Source organism: Dipodomys spectabilis, unplaced genomic scaffold (assembly GCF_019054845.1).
Source record: "Dipodomys spectabilis isolate Male_0828 unplaced genomic scaffold, ASM1905484v1 ptg000610l, whole genome shotgun sequence".
NCBI classification, from domain to species: Eukaryota; Metazoa; Chordata; class Mammalia; order Rodentia; family Heteromyidae; genus Dipodomys; species Dipodomys spectabilis.
This window is the reverse complement of record NW_024871287.1, coordinates 296,882-320,140: the sequence shown is the minus strand read 5'-3', so window position 1 is coordinate 320,140 and position 23,259 is coordinate 296,882. Positions and strand designations below refer to the sequence as shown.

General features: G+C 38.8%; 1 pseudogene; it reads right to left on the bottom strand.

The window, feature by feature from the left end:
* Window positions 1-974: 974 nt before the first annotated feature.
* Window positions 975-1,073, bottom strand: LOC122100911 (annotated as a pseudogene).
* Between the last annotated feature and the right edge of the window lie 22,186 nt (window positions 1,074-23,259).

The following is a 23,259-nucleotide window of genomic DNA, read 5'->3' as shown; positions in this document are numbered from 1 at the left end:
GGATAAGTATGTATCACTACATCTTTGAAGTTGTGGAAGGCTGTACAAAATGTTCTCCTAAGTCCTAATGGTTCGGTTAAGTTTCTTAAATTTCAAAAATGTCAGTACATACTTTGTGCACATACAAAATATTTTCACAATCCAAATAACAGCAATATCCTTTTTTGGATGGTTGTGGGGTTTGAACTTTGGGTCTTTGCGCTATCCCCATACTCTTCATTTCAAGGCGAGTGTTCTACAGCTTGAGCTACAGCTTCACTTCCAGTTTTCTATTGGTTTATTGAAGATAAGAGCCTTATGGACTTTCCTGCCCGGCCTGGCTTTTAACTTCAATCCTCAGGTTTCATCCTCCTGAATAGCTAGCATTACAGGCGTGAGCCACCGGCACTTACTGTAAAAATTCACGGATTCCATGGAATTCTTCCAAGTAAATTGCTTGCCTTTGATTTCAAAATGTATTCAAGAAGTTTTGTATACATCTATAATGATATCTACAGACTTTGTGATTTTTTCAATCAGAAGTAATTTAAACTTATCTGTAGTAAAGAAACTAAAGTATTTCTGGTCATTGTCTGAAAAAAGCATATTTTAAAATATTCTATATTCTATGTTTGTATAATGTCCATAATCTATTTTATTCTTCCTAGATATACTTTGAGTTTTACATTGTTTTATAATATGTAGGTTCATTAATGTGTCCTTTCAGATTGCATTCCATATAGAAACAGTTTAAGATTCCTTTTTTTCCTAGGTCCTTATAGTATGATTTTTTTGGGATAAAATATCAATGGTGTCAAATTTCAAAAGTTTTGTAAAGGTTATGTAAAAGGTTTTGTAAAGGCCTTTCTAAGGTGAAGATTTAATACACTGATGTCAAACTTACTTTTAATTATATGAATTACGTGTATTGTTACACTTCTAATTTTGTAATCAACTTTTTAATAACTGCTTTTCTTTCTTGTATCTGAAGAATGAAAAATATGGAATACTTCATAAATCTACATATCATCCTTGTGCAAGTGCCATGTTAAACATTTATTGAAATTAGTGTATACACTGCTGAAACATGTAGTATCCTCTAAATTTAAGTAGTTAATGATGCAATCTTATACAGGCTTATATCCTTGTGTTCCTATTTGTAACAAGAAAACCTTATTGTTCCTAACAATGCTATCGATCTTATTTCCCTATAATTCTCGGAATAGTGGAAAAAATTATATTTTTCTGTCGATTGCTTACATTTGCAATTTTTTGTCAATGACTATTTATTTTTATTTTTTTATTTTTATTTTTTTATTATTTTTTGTGAACATACTGTACAGAGGGGTTACAATTACATGGGCAAAATAATGAGTACATTTCTTTTTTTTTTTTTTTGTCGGTCGTGGGGCTTGAACTCTGGGCCTGGGCGCTGTCCCTCAGCTCTTCAGCTCAAAGCGAGCGCTCTACCACTTGAGCTACAGCGCCACTTCCGGTTTTCTGGTGGTTTATTGGAGATAGGAGTCTCACGGTCTCTCCTGCCCGGGCTGGCTTTGAACCTCGATCCTCAGATCTCAGCCTCCTGAGTAGCTAGGATTACAGGCATGAGCCACCAGCGCCCGGCCCATGAGTACATTTCTTACCAAGCATTGCAGCCTCCTCCTTTGTTTACCCTTCACATCCCTTCCCAGCCTCCCCCCCACCCATTCCCACCCCCACCCTACCCCACCCCCCACCCCCCACCCCGCACCAAAGTTGTAAAGTTTGTTTTCGACATGACAACTTGTACTTTTCATAGTTGCAACGGGTCCACCTGTATCCTTAAGCGACTTGTTTTCCCCATCTCCTCCACAAATTATACCGACATCAAATATAGTGAAAGCAGGGGTTATACTGTGAGGGAGGGACATACAAAGCAACAAAGAAATAATCTTATAAATGCATTAGAATCAAATGCATGAAAGAAAAACACATTTAAATACATATCTAAGGGAACATTTTCCAAACATCTCATTATCTGACCTTTTCTGCTTGACTCATACATATACTAGATATTGCAAATATGGGAAAACATGGGACCTATGTTTCTTTGGGCTTGGCTTACTTCACTTAATATAATTTTTTCCAAACCTTTCCATTTCCTAATAAATGGGGAAATGTCATTCTTTCTGATGGAAGCATAGAATTCCATTGTGTATATATACCACATTTTCTTGATCCATTCATCTACTGAGGGACATCTGGGTTGGTTCCTGATCTTAGCTATGGTAAATAATGCTGCAATAAACATAGTTGTGCTGGTAGCTTTAGTGTGGTTTTGTTTGTAAACATTTGGGTAAATGTCCAAAAATGGGATTGCTGGGTCATAGGGGAGCTCTATGTGAAGTCGTTCAGGAACCTCCATACTGCTTTCCAAATTGGTTGAACAAGTTTACACTCCCACCAACAACGAAGTAAGGTTCCCTTCTGTCCACATCCCCTCCAGCATCTGTTGTTGTTAGAGTTCTTGATTATAGCCATTCTAACTGGGGTGAGGTGATATCTCAATGTTGTTTTGATTTGCGTTTCTTTTATGGCTAGGGAGGTTGAGCATTTCTTCATGTGTCTATTGGCCATCCTTCTTTCTTCTTCAGAGAAGTTTCTCTTCATGACTTTAGTCCACTTATTTATTGGGCAGTTGTTTCTTTGAGGATTTGTTGTTGGGGATTTAATTTTTTGAGTTCCAAGTATATTTTAGATATGAGACCCTTGTCCGTTGTATGGCTAGTGAATATCTTCTCCCAATCCGTGGGCTTAATTATTATTAATCTTGCTAGCTATGTCTTTTGCCATGCAGAAGCTCTTTTTCATTTGGGATTTGATCGTACTTTCAAATATTTATAGTTAGGTCCAAAGTTGATGGCTTTTTCAAGTACTTGTGGAGATAATGGATTCAAAGTAAGCCTTGCTTAAGAGCTACTTCTAAATTTCTGCAGCTGAAAATTTTCCAAATGAGGTCTTACTGACACAAATGTCTATCTGACCCTTTACCCTTCTTCCATGTAGGAACAGGCCAACAAGAATATCTTACCTTGACACCCTAGATTGTCTTACTGGAATAAAAAAATGTTGGTTACAAGGGATCACAGAGAGACGAACAGTTCAGACAATACTGTACAGACTAGAAAGTATTTTATCAGAATATAATTATTTTCTATACCTACCATTTCAAAAGTAGCTAAAGCCAAGAAGGTGAAAAAAATTTTCATATGCATGATTACCTAATGTACTGGCCTGTCTATCACCCAAGTAGGCAGGAACTTACACTACTCTCTTTCTATCATCAAATATTTTCATAGTCCATATGTTTCTCCTCGTTATTAGTCTTTAAATTGGTAATGTTTTAATCACAATGTTTCCTCTTGCCTCCAGGCTGTAAATCTACAAAAATATTAAACCTTTAGTTCTAACTCTATCCAACACTGAGGTAGAGATAATGGAATAATACTTTAAAACAGAGTTGCCTTTGATAACCTAACCACAAAAGAACAAGGCATAACAAGTGCCTTTTTATTATCTTATATATAGTCATATATTTTATCTTTATAAGTGCTGATTTTTTTATTTTACATGGTGAAACTTACTAGAATTAGTTGATAATTTGACAAATGAATTGGTATTTCTTTATTACAGTAAGTAGAATTGGAATATAAACAATTATGTTTAGAATATACATTAGAATATAAATAGTATCAATGCAATATCTTCGGTATAAACTTGTGATTCCGTCTAAGTGTTCTTGTCCTTCTGAATTCACATGGAAAAAAAACAATGTTTTCCTCTAACCTATAATGGATTTTATTCTGCTGCTCTGTTTATTGTTTTAACTCGCTTGTCCCAAAATGATTTTCTTCATATTTTTGAAGCATTCCTACTGATTATGCACAAATTTTGCTGATATGATATCTAAAAAATATTATTCTTCTGCAGGACCCTTGAGTCCTAGGATCCCAGGTTCCAGTTACCTACATGATCACCTAGGCCCATGCAACAGGCAAACAGAAAGTAATTGAAAACACATCTCAATTCCTCATTTCTCATATTTTAGGGCCCCAATTCCTTGAGATGCAAGAATTAGCAGTAAGCAATTGTAAAATGCAAGGCAACTTAAAACGAAAGATGAAATCACAAAATCTGAGAGAAAGTACTCTAATTCAAACTTTCAATTTACAGATGACCAGCCCATATGAGTGAACAAGATCACAAAGTGTCATAAGATTATTTTTAATACTCCCCCTAGTGACTAATGAAATATTTAGGTCCAGAATAAGTGGGCCAAAAAATAGGTCCTGGAAGGAATCCTTAATTGGTCTACCAAGAAGCAGAAAACTTGACTTAGAGGTCAAATGTAATTCAGAAAAACAATTATTGAGAAGATCATTAGGGCTTCAAAACACTGGTATTTCAGTACAACTTGGGTTTGTGGTATAAAAATGTTGTTATTCTCAAACCAATGATAATCTCCATTTAATCTCCTGAAAGTGTATTCCTTTTCAAATAAAATTTTTAAAATCACATTCAGCAAAATAACATTTGACAAGTAGATGATACTTACATTACAAGCTTTTCAAGTGTAGGGAGCAAGTTACAATAGAGTTGATTTATTTAACCAGCACTAATGCCAAAAAGGTTCAATGATTCATTAAAGTGTAGAAATAGTACCACCTACCATTTGTGTTGTTCAGTAGGTGCCTTCCAGAAATGTGTTAAATAGATAAGCCTCCCATATTTCAAACCCAAAAGTTAGCTAATAAAGTAAATTTAATCACTTAAGAAGGTACATTTTAAAAAGTCACAAATAATTGCCTTATCATATGTTGTTTTATGTTTTCCCTATCTGTCTAACATAGTAAGAAATATGAATTTAAGTCTTGAATTTGGGTACTCTTCAGAGATGTGACAAACATAAAATCTGTCTTCTATTTCTATCATATTCCTCTTTAGTCGTAAATTTAGTTTTCTTCTTTTTCCAAAACTTATAAGTAGTAGAAAGTATTATCCCATGTAAAATAAAATAATCACAAACCATTGTACAAAATCATTTATAAAAGCTGGTAGTTAGGAATATTTTCTAAGACATTTTTAAACTTTCTTGTTGACTGAAGATTAATCTTCCAAATGGATAATAATAAAATCATGTCTAGGTGCTTCACGTCTCCAGTCTTGCAAATAGTTACTGCAGATGAATGAATTATGGAAATGTAAGCTGACATCAGTTCAAGTATATGCAACATTGACATTCCATGGAATGTATATAAAGCTTGTAAACTGTTAACAGACAGTTTAACAGAATGACTATTAGGAAGTTGAAAGCAGAGAGAAATAATAGTAAAGACATGAAATGAATGAAAAATGGAACAAGGGGCTAGTACACCTAAAATACTCAATGTACACGTATGATAAAGGAATTGATAAATCAGATATAAATCTTGGAGAGGGGGTTGGTTGAGAATGATAGGAGTGACTGATCTAGGAGCATTCGACAATTAGATGGATATATTTAATTGCAACATACTTGCACAACCTTTTAAATTCAGTTAAAAATAAAACAAAAAACAAAAACACACAAAAATCACAAACAATCAGCAATCTCTAGAGAGTATGAATATGACCTCTCAAAATTTTAAGCAGTTAATGAAGAGCAGTCTTGGGAAAATCAAACTAAGCTGTTCAAAGTGGGCAGTTAGGGGTAGGGGAGAATTTTGAACAGATTTAAGTAGATTGTCTCAGATTATAAATCATCTACATCTGCTGCAAATATTATCTTTCTTCTGCGAGTTCTCTTTGTCTGAACTGGATACTCCAGTCCTGAGACACCCTTGATAGATTGTGAAGATAGAATGGAAGAAACAAGCTCAAGGATCCATTACGCCACTGGACAGAAAACAATCCTCGATGGTTACTCTCATCTCTCTACACTACTCTTTCTTCATACTTTTAAGTAAATTCATTTTGAATTATATTGTTCCTTCTTTGTTTTGGCAAAGTAATTGGTCAAAGTAATTCCCTAAACATTATTGGCCATTTTTCCATCATGCTGTTTACATGTCCAAACGAGTCCAGTAAACTTCCCTCTTGCATTTGGTTGCCATGAAACAACATCTATGTTAATGAGGAGAAATCTAATGTAAACCTTTTCTCCAGAAAACCAGTCCAAGAAGCTGTGATCACAAACATTTGGCTTCATTTTTTTCCTTTTTCTTTTACCTTGAAAGTCTTCTTGTGTCTAAAGCCCAGAAAAATAAGAACTCCATCACTCTTTGGTTCAATCAATTCAAAGATATATTTTGCTAACATGATGCTTAGAGGAAACCGAAAAATTCTGCACTTTTATGTTCTCTCTTATGACTCTCGTTAGATACCATATCAGGAACAGTGAAGTGATTCTTTGCAAAATTATTTCAATAGATTATTTTTCTCTTGATCTTGCATTTGCTCTATAATATGTATGGAGGAGAATAGTATTAAATCACTCATACCTGGGAAGACAGTGTCTGGTAGAAAGGACAATGCTTACATGTTCTACTTCTATGTCCTCCTCTTAGCTCTTGCCTGATTTCCAATTATTCACAGCTTCTTGGCTTCAAGTCTAGTGAAGCTGAAGGACTATAAATCCTCCCCCACTGCTACATGTTCATGATTTCTCTTTTAAAAGTCTTTTAAGTTGCCTCTTTTGGATGTGGAATTTATTTTCATGTCTTCATTCAATCTGTTCTGCGTTGTAGTGAGCCAAATCGGCTCTGTAAAATCACTTTAGGTCGCAAAAATATTGACAAAATGTATATCAAAAAGTTTTGGCCTCCCTCCACTGCTGAAGCCAATACACTTAGCTAGGGCTTCTAAGAACACTGTTTTCTGACATTTTCAATTTGTTCAATTCTTTTCCGAACCCAAAACTTTTTTGTCTTATGTAAGAAGAGAAGTCTTCACTACGTCACTATTATATTTTGTGTGCCACTTACAAATGTGAAATTATTGGTTTGAAATATCCAATAGATTTTTTGTGTGTTTCAAAGCTTCACGTGTAAAGATATTGTAGAAAGTGTTACAAAAAGAAAAGTGTAAACCCAATACTTTCTTTCATTGTTAGGGCACTTTCTCCCTAAATATTTTGACCCAAATTATCTTTTTCAGAGTATTACTGTTTGGTAATTAAAGGTTAATTCACAAATTTTGACGTCTTATTTTTTATAAACTTTGAATTTATATTCCCTACAACCTTGTTTCACACAGTGAGAGGATATTTCCCGGGTAAGGACAATTCTCAAGGGAACCTACAGAATTTACAGCAAGGTTTCTGAGGTTTGTTTAATGTGATAAAAGCCATCTTCATCCTCATTGCTCCCTCTCTACTAAGTCTCTATGGATTTCTTTGCATGAAAACCTATTCTCCCAGGCAATTTCTTAATAGGCTAAATTGTTAAAAATGTTTGAACAATTAAAATTTAACTGTCATAACTTTAAAATTCTTTTGAAATTCCTTTATCAGAATCACGAATTCACCAATCCTAATTACACCTTTACCATAAAAAAGTTAACACGTTTTTTTTCATGTTATAGTGTCCATGTAACTATTATTTTCCAATGGCTTTGTTATGCGTACATCTGACCATTTAAGCTGATGCTGAGCAAAATGAACTCCACGATTTGGAAACAGATTTTTTTCATTTGTGGTTGTTGTTTTTGATGTAATATGTGATTTCTGTTTTCTTTGGGTTTTTCCCCTATGGTTTATCCCTGCTGTATTTGATTTTGTATTGTATATAAATTTACCTTAATTAGGAACGGAAGAGGAAAAACAAAATGGTGAGCAAAGGACAAAGGGAAAACCAATGCAATAGCAATATGCACAAGACAAAATGTTTGAAATGTACATTACAACTTGTGAGGGGTGAAGGGGTAAAAGAAAACTGTGAGAAAAATGAGGTAGGAGTAACAAGTTTGAAAAGTTAGGAGTTCACTACCTTACAACTACTGTAACCACACTGTACATCACTTTGGTAATAAAATTTTAAAAATAAGCTGCATAAAATATAAATTCACTGTACTGATATGGCAAATATTATTCTTCATGTAGTAACTTTTAAAAGTCAATACTATTTGGCATCTAATTTGAATTAATTACCCCTTCTTTATCAGTGGACCATCAACTTGACTGTTATCCAACTAGACAATATTTTCACAATGAACTTGCCAATATTTTGAAAAAAGAATAAATTTAGTATATTTTCATACTAAAACCGAAAACAGTTTATTTCTAAGGAAACCCATAACTTTTAAAAGTAAATAAATTGTTAAGAGGACAGAATATATGTGTTCTTCAAAATTTGTATCAGTAATAACTACTCATTTTTAAATTCTCAACATTCCAAACCTGAGAGGTTCAAACAGTACCTGTTTGCATGTTATGAAATTCTGGAATAGATGCAGTTTCCAATGGGGTCTTACAGATTGAGAAGTCAACAGAAAAATAGAAACATTCTGTTAGAGGATAAAACTATGAAGCATTTGTAATAATTAATTTTTCATGAGTAAGCAATTGATTATCAGTGTAAACCATTATTTCTATGACCGTCAATTCCAAGATTTATGCCATAAAGTCATACTAGCCCAACAGTTTCCAACTTGTAGGGTGTATCTTAAAATTCCTTAATTCACATCATGAATAGCTTATCTCTATAGTGAAAATACTACACCTCTGCTAATGTGATGCCCTCCTTATTCTGGAAAGAACACCATAATAAACTGAGCTGCATCATTTTTCCCACAGTGTTACTCTTGAGATCAGAACACTTGCAAATATTATTTATATTTATACTTTATAACTATATTATATATATTCAGGATGCTAAGAATGTAAAATTATGGTTCAAAGCCCACCCAGGCAGGAAGATTTTTAGACTCTTATCTCCAATAAACTTCTCAGAAAAAGCCAGACACAAGTGGCAGTGAGATTGAAGTGGTAGGGCATGAGCCTTGAGCTCAGCGACAATATCCAGGATGAGAGTTCAAACCCTAGGACAAACCAATAAAACAGAAACAAAAATAAAATTGAACCCTAAACCTAGCATTTTTATCATTGTGTACAGGCGCACATAATTAAGGAAATTGTTTCTTGTTACATATATGTAGAAGAAAGAAGATGTCACGCAATTATTCTATTCATACCATGTTATACCAAAGACTCAAAAAACGCTTCATGTTCCACTTAGGAGTACTGCTTTTCCTATATCAATCCCATAAATCTACATACTGGACTTGGCTTCAATGTTTTAATGTTGTCTTATTTGTAGACATTTTTATATTGTATTGAACACTTATACTTAAACACAAAACTTCTATTTTTCCTATTATTGCTATTGGTTCTCTTATTTTTACCTCATGTGCCCTTGGGAAATTAATGCACAGCACACACACTCACAAGAAAATCATCTGAGATCTTTCTTACCGTTTAAAATTCACCTTACTTTATAGAGCACTTAAGAAGTTTGAACTCAATCTACTCATGGATAATGTACTTATAAGCAATTTAAATTTCATATTTTCTCTTTACTAAGTTGTCTCTGAAACATGTGTGACCTCATGTCCAAAGCTGTCCTTGTGCTATTTCAATGAAGCCAAAAAGCATTCATTTTATCTGGAGCAGCGCCATATATTCTTACTGGAAGTAAATGGAAGTAACTTTTACTGGATGTGAAAATTGATTCCAGGAGAGGTATTGAACATAGCGGAATGAGAAAATTCAAGTTAACTTTTGCTTTCCTCTTTATTGTAAGAGAAAAGAATCCAAGGCTTGAAGGAACCTCTGTCATTGACTTTTTTGAGTGTCTTCTTTACTCATATAAAACTTCTAGTTGAGAGTATTACAAAAGGAAACAATGGCTGTTTCAAGGCCAGCATATAACAAAAGGAAATAACTTTTTTTTTAAAAGTGTTCTACTACAAAGAAAAAAACCACGGAGGTTAAAAAGTCTTACGGATGAATGTTTCACTCCTGAGGTGATTCTTTTTTGGCAGGAGTCACTTATCAATTCCTTTAGTCTGGTCCTGAATTTTCTATAGCAATAAGGATTCCAAAAAAGCAGGATCCAATGAGTATGATCGGCAAAAGCAACCTTTTCTCAGACCAGTACTCCTTTAAAGAGGGACCCAAAGAAATACCTAGGATTTCCTTTGTTTGGTTGTTTGTATAGTTTGTGCTGGTTCTGGGGCTTGAACTCAGAAGCTGGAACTCGTCCCTGTACAGTTGTCTTTCCTGCCCACCTGCCCCCAAAACTAGTACTCTACTGCTTGAGCCAAAAATCAACTTCTGATTTTTTGGTGTTTAATTACAGATAAGAGTTGGACAGACTCTCCTAAATGGGTTGGCATTGAGATGAGATAGTAAGAAAGCTAAGTGACATCAATTGTATAGACTTCTCTTTTGAACCAAGAAATATTAGGTGAAGTTTATTATAAAACCAATGTTTGACAATTTTTAAAAGAGAATATGTTCAGCAAAGAAGCCATGACTTAAATAACTCAGCAAAAGTAGGTGCACTGAATCATTTAGGAATTACTTTCTCTGCTTGGGAAGATTAATCTTGAATTCATCATTCCTTTTGGGGAAACAAAGTTTTATTTGCACTTTTTTGTTGGTTGTGAGGCCGGAACTCTGATCCTGGTCATTGTCCCTCAGCTCTTCAGGTCAAGTTAAGTGCTCTACGACTTTAGATACAGCACCACTTCTGATTTCCAGTGGTTAATTGAAGATAAGAGTCTCATGGACTTTCCTGACCAGGCTGGCTTTGAACCACAATCCTCTGGTCTCAACCTATTGAGTAGCTAGGATTACAGGCATGGGCCACCAACACCTCGCTCATATTTGCATTTATTGCAGTTAATGACACTAAGTAGACAAAGAATGGAAATCTGAATCAAATGATGTGACATTGTAGCTTTTCAGAAAAATTGAGATAGCAATAAATATGTCCTCCTTTTCCATTTTGTTATATTAATGGCTCATGAGCTATGGAAACCTTACATTAGCATTCTCTTCCATATGTGTAGGTGTATTTAGTATCAGGAAATGTTCATAGAGATATAGAGAAAGACAGATTTTTAGAAAACAAAGGAGATCAGGTATGAAAGAACAGCAAAAGAGATACATTTATCACCCAGAGATTAAGAACTAGCTTAAGAGATTTAGAATGCTAAAGGCAATGAGCAATAACCTTGGTTGATAACTAATTCTTCAATAACCAAAAATGGTTCCCTAGAACGCTTTCTGCTATATCTTAGTTACTATTATTTATTCCTTCCACCTGGAGTTATTCCTTCTCTTCTGTCAAAACTGTTAATTAGCCGCTGCTTTTTGGTGCTATGACTGGCCTACAAAGTTTCCAAATCTCAGTTTACCCTTCTCATTGTGATTAGCAGTGACAACTGAAAAGCCTGGAATCTTTGAATTTACAGAATTAATCTTCACCTGATATCTAAGCCCATTCCTGGCATTAACTGTCATGACCTAATGAAAAAACATTTTTTTCAAAACAGTATCGTAATATAAGTAAAGTACATGAATTAGGGACTATTGTCAGGTATCAGTATGGAAGGAGGAATTATATATTTCAAGTATGGGTTCTTTATTTTGCATTTAATAACTAAATGTTTATTGTTGCTTCTGTTGTTGTTGTTGTTGTTTTGCCAGTCCTGGGGCTTAAACTCAGGACTAGGGAATTATTCCTCAGCTTTTTTGTTGTTGTTGTTCAAGGCTAACACTCTACCACTTGAGGCACAGCACCACTTCCAGTGTTTCTTTTTCTGTTTTTGTGGTACTGAGGAATTAAACCCAGGGTTTTGTGCATGCTAGGCAATCACCGTACCATAAAACCACATTCACAGAGCCCTAAATGACTTCCTTAAAATGGCATTACATTTTCATTCCATAACTATATATCATAATTTTGGCCAGAAATTTTTGCTAGTCAAGGACTTTGAACATAATACTAAGTCCAATAAGGCTAGATGTACAATGAATGACTGTCATGGTCTAGCCATGGACAAAGGGCCTTACCTCATGGAGCTGGTACAACAGACTGAACGAGACAGCTCCTGACCCACAGCCCACCTCCAGAATTAGAGGGTCTCTAATTCTGGAGCCACAAGGGGATGCTGGCCTCCTCCTCCAGCACCCATTCTATCAGTTCCTTAGAGAGAGAGAGAGAGAGAGAGAGAGAGAAAGAAGGTCAGAATTACACTTAAGGCAGGTGCCGTTGGCTCAGGCCTCTAATCCTAACTACACAGGAAGCTGAGATGTGAGGATCATGATTCATAGCCTGCCCAGGCAGGAACATCTGTGAGACTCATCTCCAAAAGAACCACCAAAAAACCGGAAGTGGTGCTGTGACTCAATTGGTAGAGTGCTAGCCTTGAGCTGTGAAGCTTGGGAACAACAACCAGTCCCAGAGTTTGAGCCCCATGACTGACAAGAAGTGGACCTTCCCATCACATGAAGTGGACTGAATAGCACTCATTGTCCTAAAGAGCATGGCAGAGAAGTCAGCCCAAGCTTCTTGTCAGCTGGGAGTCATGAGTAGGTCACCTGGTTTCTCTGTGCCTAAGTTTCTCCAGTTGCAAAACTGAACAAAGTGAAGGATTCCCTTCCTCATAGGGGTAGAGTAATAATGAAAGAGAGCCATGTTTTTTTTTCATAATCCCATACCAGTCGCCCCATTAATAACACACACCATCTAAGCCCTTTCCAGGTATCTTCCTGTCATATGCTCACAGAATTGCTGAGAACAGGATCTGACAGCCCCTCCCTCTGTACCTGGCCCTGCTCTAGAGATCCCTGTGTATTAATCCCTTGTTTCCTCAAAACGGTCCCATGATGATACTGAGGTCCAATAGTTGAGGCCCTACCCCGAGCTTCACCTGTGGTCAAGAATCAGCTGCCATGGACTGAGTTTGGGATATTCCATCTAAACCATTGACTGAGCATGGTGCTACATGTCTATCATCCCAACTACAGAGGACCGGGCCTGGTGGCACATGCCCATCACAGATAGGAGTACCACGATCCAGCCCAGCCTGAGCATATATGAAGTCTTAATCTCGGAAATGCCCGACAGAAAAGCTTGGCTCGCATGGTCAAATACGTGAGTGGCAAGCCTAAGGCCTTGAGGTCAAACCCTAATATACCAAAAAGAACCAGAGGCCCAGTGCCAGAGGCTCATGCCTATAATCCTAGATCTGAAAATCACAGCTCAAGATTTAAAATAGGGTTTGCCTGCCTATCAGACGTCATGATGAGAAGACCCAAAGTCTGACCTATGCTGTTGCACTCCATATTAGCAGGGCTCACATCCTTACTAAGTTCTCTGTCTCCTGGGAAACCAATCCCTAAGCGCCGCACTCCCAGGTCCTCCCAAGCTTCCACTGTTACCAACCAGGCCCAAGGGAGTACACAGCTCCAGGGCACACAGATCCCTTGTTCTTCTAATTTAATATTGCTGAGTCCCCTTCAAGCGTCTTACCCTTTCAGGCCCCCAGACCTCAGCTGTGAAGCCCATGCACCCCTCAAAGATAGCAGGTAGAAGTTACCAAAGCATCCAGCCTCCATGTTACAACCCACTTCTACACACAAACACACTCATTCAGACTGGTGAGAGAAGGCTCGTCCATGCAGTACCTGCAATTTGCCAACTGATCAGTCACTTGAGCACAGTCAGTCTGTACAAGGAGAAAGATCATCTATCTCTCTGTGTCTCTCTGTCTCTCTCTCTGTCTCTCTGTCTCTCTGTCTCTCTGTCTCTCTCTGTCTCTGTCTGTCTGTCTGTATGTCTGTCTCTCTCTCACACTCTCTCTCTCTCTCTCTCTCTCTCACACACACACACACACACACACACACACACCAACTCAGAACAGTGCCTCTCTTGAGTTTGTTGGAGACCAGATGGACCGGCAGGACCAGCATAAGCTGGCAGAGCTGGGAAATGTGATCACCTGGAAGAACTGTTGACAGCTGGGAGGGGTTGAAAGTCCACGTGTATGTGTTTGTGTGTGTGAGTGTGGAGGGATGTTCCCCCCAGATATTATCCTTCTGTTTTGACCCCTGCACCCTCACCTCCCTACTGGGCTTTTCTGGAACCCTCTTCACATGAAAGTGTGACCAAGCACAAAAGACAAGGGCTCACACAACAAGGGGTTGTTTATCTTCTGTATCCAACACCCCCACCCCCAGAGAAAAGGATAAGACCCCAAAAGGCAGATGTGGACATGCTGCTCCCCATCTCTGACTAAAGCCACCAAGTTCCCACCAGGGAAAGGAAGGGTGCAGACTCACTGCTATGAGTCTCCCACTGTTCCAGGCCAGAGGTTCTGTGGCTCCCACTCCTCACCCAACCCTGTATTTCCCCATTTCCTAGGACACTGGCTGCTAGGGATAGTTTGGGGTCCTCAGGTCTACACCCACACCCACCCCTGGGGCACATTTTTGGCAGGACCTGGGCCAGACTGTGGGACATGGGAGAGGCACAGTTTTGGGGAAAGGGTGGAGGATATGGGGTCACGGGGTGTGGGCATGTGCGGCAGCCACTCACATATGGCACTGGGAGAAGCTACTGGCAGCTGCTCTGGGTGGGGCGAGCAGTGATGGCAGAGGCATGACGGACACTCAGGCCCAGAGCAGAGGACACAGGGGCAAGGACCATGTCAGGGATGCCAGCCGGCAGCACACCAATGCACCATTGCCTGAGGACTCCAAGAACACTGCGGATCTGAGCCAGTAGTACCACCTTTGAAATGCTGTGCTGTGGGGAAATGAGGGAGGGGGCCAGGGTGCGGGCCGGCCTGTGTCGAGTTTGAGCAAAGCCTCTCCACCTAGGCCTCAAGTCTCTTACTCACTATTTAGCCAACTCTACATTCCTCAACTGCTGGTAGTGATTTCATTCAACAGAGGGAAAACCAGTGCTACAGGGAATCATGGAATGTGGGCGTGGCTGCCATTCTTGTATCCCATTGGGCAGAAAGAACCATGAAATAAAGGGGGTGTGGCCAGAATCCTGTGATGCAGGCAGAATGGGCAGAGTCAAGGTGACAGCAGCCCCTTTTCCAGGGAACTCTGTCCAACCATTTGGGGACAAGAGGGTGACCTTATTTACCCAGATGGCTGCACAGATTGTTGTGTATGTCTGTTTGCTGCCAGTCCTGGACCTTGAACTTGGGATCTGGGCACAATCCATGAGCTGCTTTTGCTCAAGGCTAGCCCTCTACCACTGGAGACACACATCTCTACTTCTGGCTTTGGTGGCACTCAAGTTGGAAAGGGGTCTCAAGGACTTTCCTGACTAGGGCGACTTTGACCATGATCCTCCTATCACAGTCTTGTAAGTATCAAGGAGAGCTGGTGAGAGCCACTGGTGCCTGTCTACTCATTGGTCTTGCTGATTTTCTTGGATAGACCGGAGAGTTCCCCATCCCTGGGTTTCAGTGGTAGGAGTTGGAGCCCACAGTTTGAATCTTGGTCCTGCCACCTCCAAATGGCAGGAGATGCTAAGAAACTCATTCTTATTCATATGATTATCAATGAAATGTGATGTATGTCATGATTGAATGGGCAGTTCTTGAATGATTCTAGGATAAAATTATTCACAATTATATTATAGGACACTGGTTGATACTTTATGAAGCATTTAAACAATCCCATTCATTAAACGGAGGCATAATGAAATACCTAAGAATTGGGCCTCAGATATTATAAAGGTGTTATTTTTTCTGCCAGGACTGAAATTTTATCTCATGGTCTGGGTAACACTGTTGCACTGTGAGGGAAGGGGAAGCTTGCCTCCTTGAAGTCAAAAAATTCAAGTCTGTTCCTTAGGCATGAAATCGATCCTCACCACTAGAAAACATCCTATTTGTGTACATTTTAAATATATGATTTATATTTATATACATATGTTGACTCCATATTTTGTTCAGTGTCTTAATTTATTTTATTTTTTGTTTTATTCATGTATTGACTTCATTTGATTGACTATTATGACACACAGAACAGTGATTGCATTGATTACATAGGATAGAGTCTGCATATTTATTCCACTTCATACCTGACACTCAGGACTTTTACAAAAAAGGAAAACATGTGTTACCATCAGCTTCGTACTCCACAATTCATTTTTTGGGAATGCTGGCATCTGAACTCACAGCCTACAATGCCCAATTAATGAATGGGTGAGTGTCAGCATGCCATTCTGGGGCAAATTTAGCTGACAGGCAGTTCCCAGGACCTAAGATTGAGCCCTAGGGGTTGACAAAATAAGAACAGATTGACAAGCAGATGGTAGTACACTAATAAATATATTTCTTTATAGAGTGCCAGAGATGTCTATACATTATTCAATTATATAGATTACATTCCTACCAATTTTTGGGTATTTATTATGCCTCCATGTAATTAACGTTATTGTTTTCATCCTTAACAAACTAAGTAAATCAGTGTCCTGAAATTATTGCATTCCTGTAAGTAATAATATTCTTTTAATACTTTGTAAATATTAAATAAAATCAGTCTCCTGAAATCATGCTGTCTTATTTTATAGGAGCATCATCCACTATCAACTCATTCAACAGTGACATTGATAACATTCGAATGTTATTCCTATGGATGGGAAGGAGTCTCTTATTATCTCCTGCCATTGATTGGTGTCAGGATGGGGATTCGAAATCAGAGCGTACATTGCCACGTGGACCTATGGCTTCCCGAATAGCCCAACAACCTTCAGCAATTCAAGGTGAAGTACCCTTTGCAACAGTGTCATTCAGAACTAGGACGGTAACCGTGCAAAGGAAGAAATCATAAAAAGTCCATCTCGCCGCATTTTTTTCTGTGCAATTTTTTCCATACAAGGCCTGGGGGTCTAGGATCCCAGGATCAGTTGTGGGTCCAGTGGCTGCACCCCAGCATAGGGTGATCATAGGCTGAGGCAGAGTTTCCATGACTTTAATTCAAGCCATTTGTTGAGCAAAAAACAAAAAAAATAAATAAATAAAAGAAATTAGCTCCCAGTATTGCTATTCACCCCTTTTATTCGGCCAGGCTTTGGATTTGAACTCAGGGTCTGGGTAAATCTGCAGTACTATGGAAGAAGGGGAAGCTCACCAAACTTGAAGATAAGAAAGTCAGGCCTGTACTCTAGGCCTGAATTCAGGCCCAGGCATGGAAAACAGACTTTTTATATGCATTGTAAAGCCAGGATTTGTACTTACCTATGGATGTTCAGTCCATACGCGTTTGGTGTGGTTGTTCCTTGTACTTTTTCATTTATTCATTTATTTACTGTTGATTTTACTATGATAATACCCATTCCGTTTATTACATTGAGAGCATCCTATAACATGGCATCCAGATTTGTAGACATATTCTCCATCATGCCTCACACCCAGGACTCTCAGAGAAAAAGAAAAAATGTTTCACACTCTGCTTACTGCATGATCCAATTGTTGGTAGTGCTGGGATCTGAACTCAGGGCATAGCAGGACCAATTGGTGAATACTTCAAGGTGAACACACCAGTCTGTGAGCAACTACGGAGTTAGGCCATACCCAGGATTTGCTATTGATCCCTAGGGTGGCCACGATACTCATAAATTCATTATTTAAACATAGGATCTATATTTACATACGTGTGGACAGCATCTTGCATTTGGTGTACTTCTCCTTATTTTCTGCCTTATCCATGGAAGTATTGTGTATTTTACTGAGTATTTTGACAAGTGCTTACATGTATGACAGCCTATTGCCATGGCTACAGGATTTTCTGTTCATTCTCCATCCTAGCTGAGACCCAGGACTTTCACAGGAAAAGAAAACAGGTGAATCGATGGGCTTCTCACATCAGGATTAATCTTTTGGCAGTGTTGGGATTTGAATTCAGGGGCTAGCAGGCCCAAATGGGGAAAGGGTCAAGGTCAGGCCACCAGCCTGTGAGAAACGGAGGAGATACACCATTCTCAGTACCTGACATTGAGTCCCAAGGAGGGCCAGATAGTCAAAAATTCATATTTTAAACGTAGGATCTATATTTACATACATATGTGGACAGCATCTTCCATTCAGCGCACTTTTCCTTATTTTTTGTCTAATTCATGGAGCTTTTGTGTATTTTACTGAGTATGGTGACAGGTATAAGTGTGCTGACATGGATGACAAACTGTTCTCATGGTTATAGGGTTGCCTATGCATTCTCCATCCTAGTTGAGACCTGGGATTTTCACAAGAGAGGAAATCATGTGCAAGACCTGGCTTCTGACAGGACACTGAATCTTTGCTCAGTGCTAGGATTTAAACTGAGGTCTGGGTAGCTCTGTTTCACTTTGGGGGTAGGAGAACCTCACCATCCTTGAAGACTAGAATGTTAGGCCTGGTTCAGGGCCTGATTTGAAGCCCCAGAACTGGACAAAATAACAGGCCCACCTTGTTTAAACATAAGATCCCTCTTTACCTACAGGTGTGGTATGGATCTTGCATTCAGTGTAGTTATTCTTTTTATTTTGTGTTTTATTCATGGATGTATTCTGTATTTTATTAAGAATTGTGATAGATTTAACTGTGCTAACATGGATGATAAACTATTCCCATGGCTATAGAGTTGCCTATATAGAATTCTCCATCCTCGCTGAGACCCAAGACTTTCACAGGACAGGAAAACAGGTGGATTGATTGGCTTCTCCCATCAAGGTGAATCTTTTGACAGTGATGAGATTTGAAGTCAAGGCCTATCAGGCCAAATTGCTGAATGGATCATGGTGAACCCACCAGCCTGTGAGCCACTAAGGAGCTAGGCCATCCCAAGGACCTGAGATGGAGCCCTGGTGGGGGCCAATATAGTCATAAATTCATCATTTAAACAGAGGATCTATATTTCAATACATGGGTGGGTAGCATCTTGCATTTGGTGTAGTCATTCTCTTTATTTTGTGTCTCATTCATTGATGTATTGTGTATTTTCCTGAGTACAGGATGACAGATATAACTGTGATGACCTAGGGGACAACCTGTTCCCATGAGTATAGAGTTGCTTATGCATTCTCCATCCTAGCTGATACCCAGGACTTGCACAGCACAGGAAATCAGGTCTAACGACTGGCTTCTCACATCAGGGTGAATTTTTGGCAGTGCTGTGATTCGAACTTTGGGCCTAGGAGGACCAACTGCCCAATGGGTTCATATGAGCACACCAGTCTGTGAGCCACTAAGGAGCTGGGTCTTTGCCAGGAATAGAGATTGAGCCCCAGGGAGGCCACAATAATCCTGAATGCATCATTTAAACATGGGATGTATATTCACATCCATGTGTGAACTGCATTGTGCATTTAGAGTAGTTATTCTGTTTTGTATGCTATTCATGGATGTATTGTGTATTTTCTTGAGTATATGATGACAAGTAGAACGGAACTGACATGGATAACAACCTATTTCCCTGGCCACAACATAGCCCATGCATTCTCCATCCTAGCTGAGACCCAGGACTTACACAGGAAAGGAAAACAGGTGCAACAATTGGCTTCTCACATCAGGATGAATTTTTGGCACTGCTGGGATCTGAACTTTGTGCCTAGCAGGCCCAATTGACGAATGGGTCCATGTGAGCACACCAGCCTATGAGCCACTAAGGAGCAAAGCCATTCCCAGGACCTGAGATTGAGCCCCCAGGTGTGTGGGGGGGGGGGCATCGGGAGGGCACACAACAGTCATCCATTCATAAGTTGAAGGTAGTATGAAAATAAGTACATATTTGTATGGAGTAGGAGAGACAGTGACCTGTGTTGGAATCCAATCTACAATGTGTCTACTGATTCATGGATATTTCCAGATGCCTCCATTTCATGACTGTCATTATTGTCATGCTTAATCACCACTTCTTCACAAATAAGTGATACCCCATGAATCTTGCCTAACATTTCCTACTGACATCATGCAGAAACTACTCATTCAAGGATGAGATCCATTGTATTCCATGATTTTCCTGGTCCAGAAACTAGTATATCAGGATTTCCTGCCATTGCCTTCTCATAGGACGTCTGAATTCAAGCCTCAGGTGTGGAAAACTTACTCCTTACATACATTTTAAAGATAGAATTTATACTTCTATTCAGATGCTCAATACATATCGTGTGTGGTGTGGTCAGATTTATACTTCCATACAGATGTTCAGTCCATATTGTGTTTGGTGTGGTTATTAATTTTATTTCTTGTTTTATTCATTTATTTACCATTCATTTTATTGACTCTGATGACACGTATGCCATTTATTACATTGTTTACATTCTATCACATAGCATCTAGATTTGTAGATGTGTTCTCCATCATGCCTGACACCCAGGACTCTCCCAAAAAAGGAAAATATGTGACACACTCAGATTTTCAATCAAAAATTAAATTTTTGACAATACTGGGATCTGAACTCAGGGACTAGCAGGCCCAATTCATGAATGTGTGAGTATGAGCACGGAAGCCTCTAGCCAATGACGCAGTCAGGTGATTCCCAGGCACTGAGATCAAGCCTCAAGTTTGGCCAAAAGAGCAATACATAGATAGGCAGACAATGGGATACAAATAAATATATAGCGTTGAGAACATGGCTCAGAGGTAGAGCGCTTGCCTTGCATGCATGAGGCCCTGGGTTCGATTCCCCAGCACCACATAAGAAAAAGAAAAAAGAGCCGGAAGTGGCGCTGTGGTTCAAGTGGTAGATTGCTAGTCTTCAGCTGAAGAGAAGAGGGACAGAGCCCAAGCCCAGAGTTCAGGCCCCACGACTGGACCCCCACCCCCAAAAAATAAATAAATATTTATTAGTAAAGAGTGTCAGAACCGTCTATCTATGATTGAATGACATCTACTACATCCCTACCAACTCTTAGGTATTTATTATATTGCCATTGAAATAATATTATTCTTTTCATGTTTAATAAACTATTAAGATCAATTAGCATCGTAGGATTATTGCCTCTATTTTAGACTAGACAAATGCAGGAACTACTCTTTCAATCGGTATTCCTTTGCATAGGAACAAGTCTTTTGTGATCTCCTGCCATTGGTAGGTGTAAGAATCAGGATTAGAACCCAGGGCTGATGTTGTCATTTTGGATTATGGCTTTCCTGATTGCCTGCCAGCCATCAGCAATGTTAGGTCAGATCCACTTTGCAACTGTGTCATTCAGAACCAGGATGGTGACTGTGCAAAGAAAAAATTGTAAAAAAAAACCCCAGCTCACCACTTTTTATGCTGTTCTGCTTTTTTTTTTTTACTTCCTGCAAGCCCACTGGGCCTAGAGTCCCAGGATCAGCTATGGATCCGGAGGCTGCACCCCAGCCTAGGAAGATCAAAGTTGAGGCAGAGTTGCCAAGACCTGAGTTCAAGCCACGTGTTTGGCAAAATTAACTAGCTAACTAACTAACTAACTAACTAAATTAAAAAAAATAAAGCTCCATGGTTTGAAATTTCTGCCAGTTTTCTTTCCTAGCCTGACATTTCAATTTAGCGTCTGGTAAATCCGTAGCAATGTGAGGGAAGGTGCAGAGTTGCCAGTACTTGAGTTCAAACCCCATGCTAAGCCAAAAATAAATAAGTCACTGAGCTCGACATTGAAAGGTGGTTGTGGATATGGGAGGGAAGGGATAGTGGGAAAACAAAGAGGCAACAATGCTCAATACGAAATGTTCTCATTACTTAGCTCATGTAACTGTAACCCCTCTGTACAACATTTTTACAATTAAAAAATGTACAAAAACTAATGAGGTGCTCAAGAAGCACTTTGGGGATAATGGAAGGGTATGTGAACACTGTACAAAATTCTACACTGCTTTTTTTAATGTTCAGTATGGAACTGAATAAACATAACTGCTTCCATTACAAACATTAAGTCACTGTCTTGGAACTGGGGCCAATATTTCTGCTACTGATGGGTTTTGAGATCACCGTCCAGGTAACTCTTTTACACCATTTGTGAAGGGGAAGCTCACTGTCCTTGAGGAAAAAAAAAATTCAAGCTAGAGTTGCCAGGGCCTGAATTAAGGCCCTGCAATGGAAAATGTATTTATATACATGTGTAATATTTGATATATATGTACATATGTATGTTTGTTTCATATTATGATTATTATTGATTTTGTATTTATTTTTATTTTATACATTTTATTTTTATGGTATTTAGTATTATTATAAACATAATATTTATTATGTTTTGTACATCTATTATAAAATTATACACAATAATTTACGACATTGACTCATTTTTCATTAATACTTTATTAAGTGTTGAATCATGATACATAATTAAATTGAACCATTTGTCACATTCAACATGTGTTTAGAGTCTGCCACCAGTATGAGATTTGTCTTATCTTTGGACAACTTCCTATAGGGATTTTTTCAGATGATTTATACTCTGAAGCCTTTTCTTGAGGATAGGCAAATTGAGGGATAAAATTGTAAGCTTGGGGCTGGGAATGTGGCTTAGTGGTAGAGAGCTTGCTCAGCATGCATGAATGCCAGGGTTTGAATCCTCAGTGCCACATAGTCAGAAAAAGCCAGAAGCTGTGGAATGGCTCAAGTGGTAGAGTGCTAGGCTTGAGATAAAGGAGCTCAAAGACAGTACCCAGGTCCAAGTTCAAGCCCCAGGTCTGGCAAAAACAATAGGCCAGACGCCGATGGCTCATACATGGAATCGTTCCATCTCAGGAGGCTGAGATATGAAGACCACAGTTTGAAGACAGCCTCGGGATGGAAAGCCTGTTAGACTCTTACCTACAATGAACCCCAAAAGACCCCATGGGGCCCTGTGAGTCTAGTGGCAGAGTGTTCACCTTGAGCTGAAGGGCTCAGGGACGGTGCCCAGGCTTCGATTTGAGAGACACAACTGGAAAAATAGTGAGGGATAATCAAAGTCCTTTTCCTATTTGCTAATTATGAGAATATTTTCTGGAAAATGAACTCTGATGTACACCAGAATTGGAGTCTGAGCTCAAGGTTCAAGTATAGTATATCCATATTCGCAGCATCTCAGACTCTAGCATTATAACCTTGTGTCCTACAGGGTTCTGAATGGTCTATTGTTGAAGGGCTTAATATACTCCCCAAGCTCTATTTGATAAGCAGTTGACTTGTATTGTCAATGTTACTACAGTTCTGAACCTAGCAGAGAACCAATAGCTCATGTCCATCACCCTAGCTCAGGAGACCGAGGTCTCAGGATCACA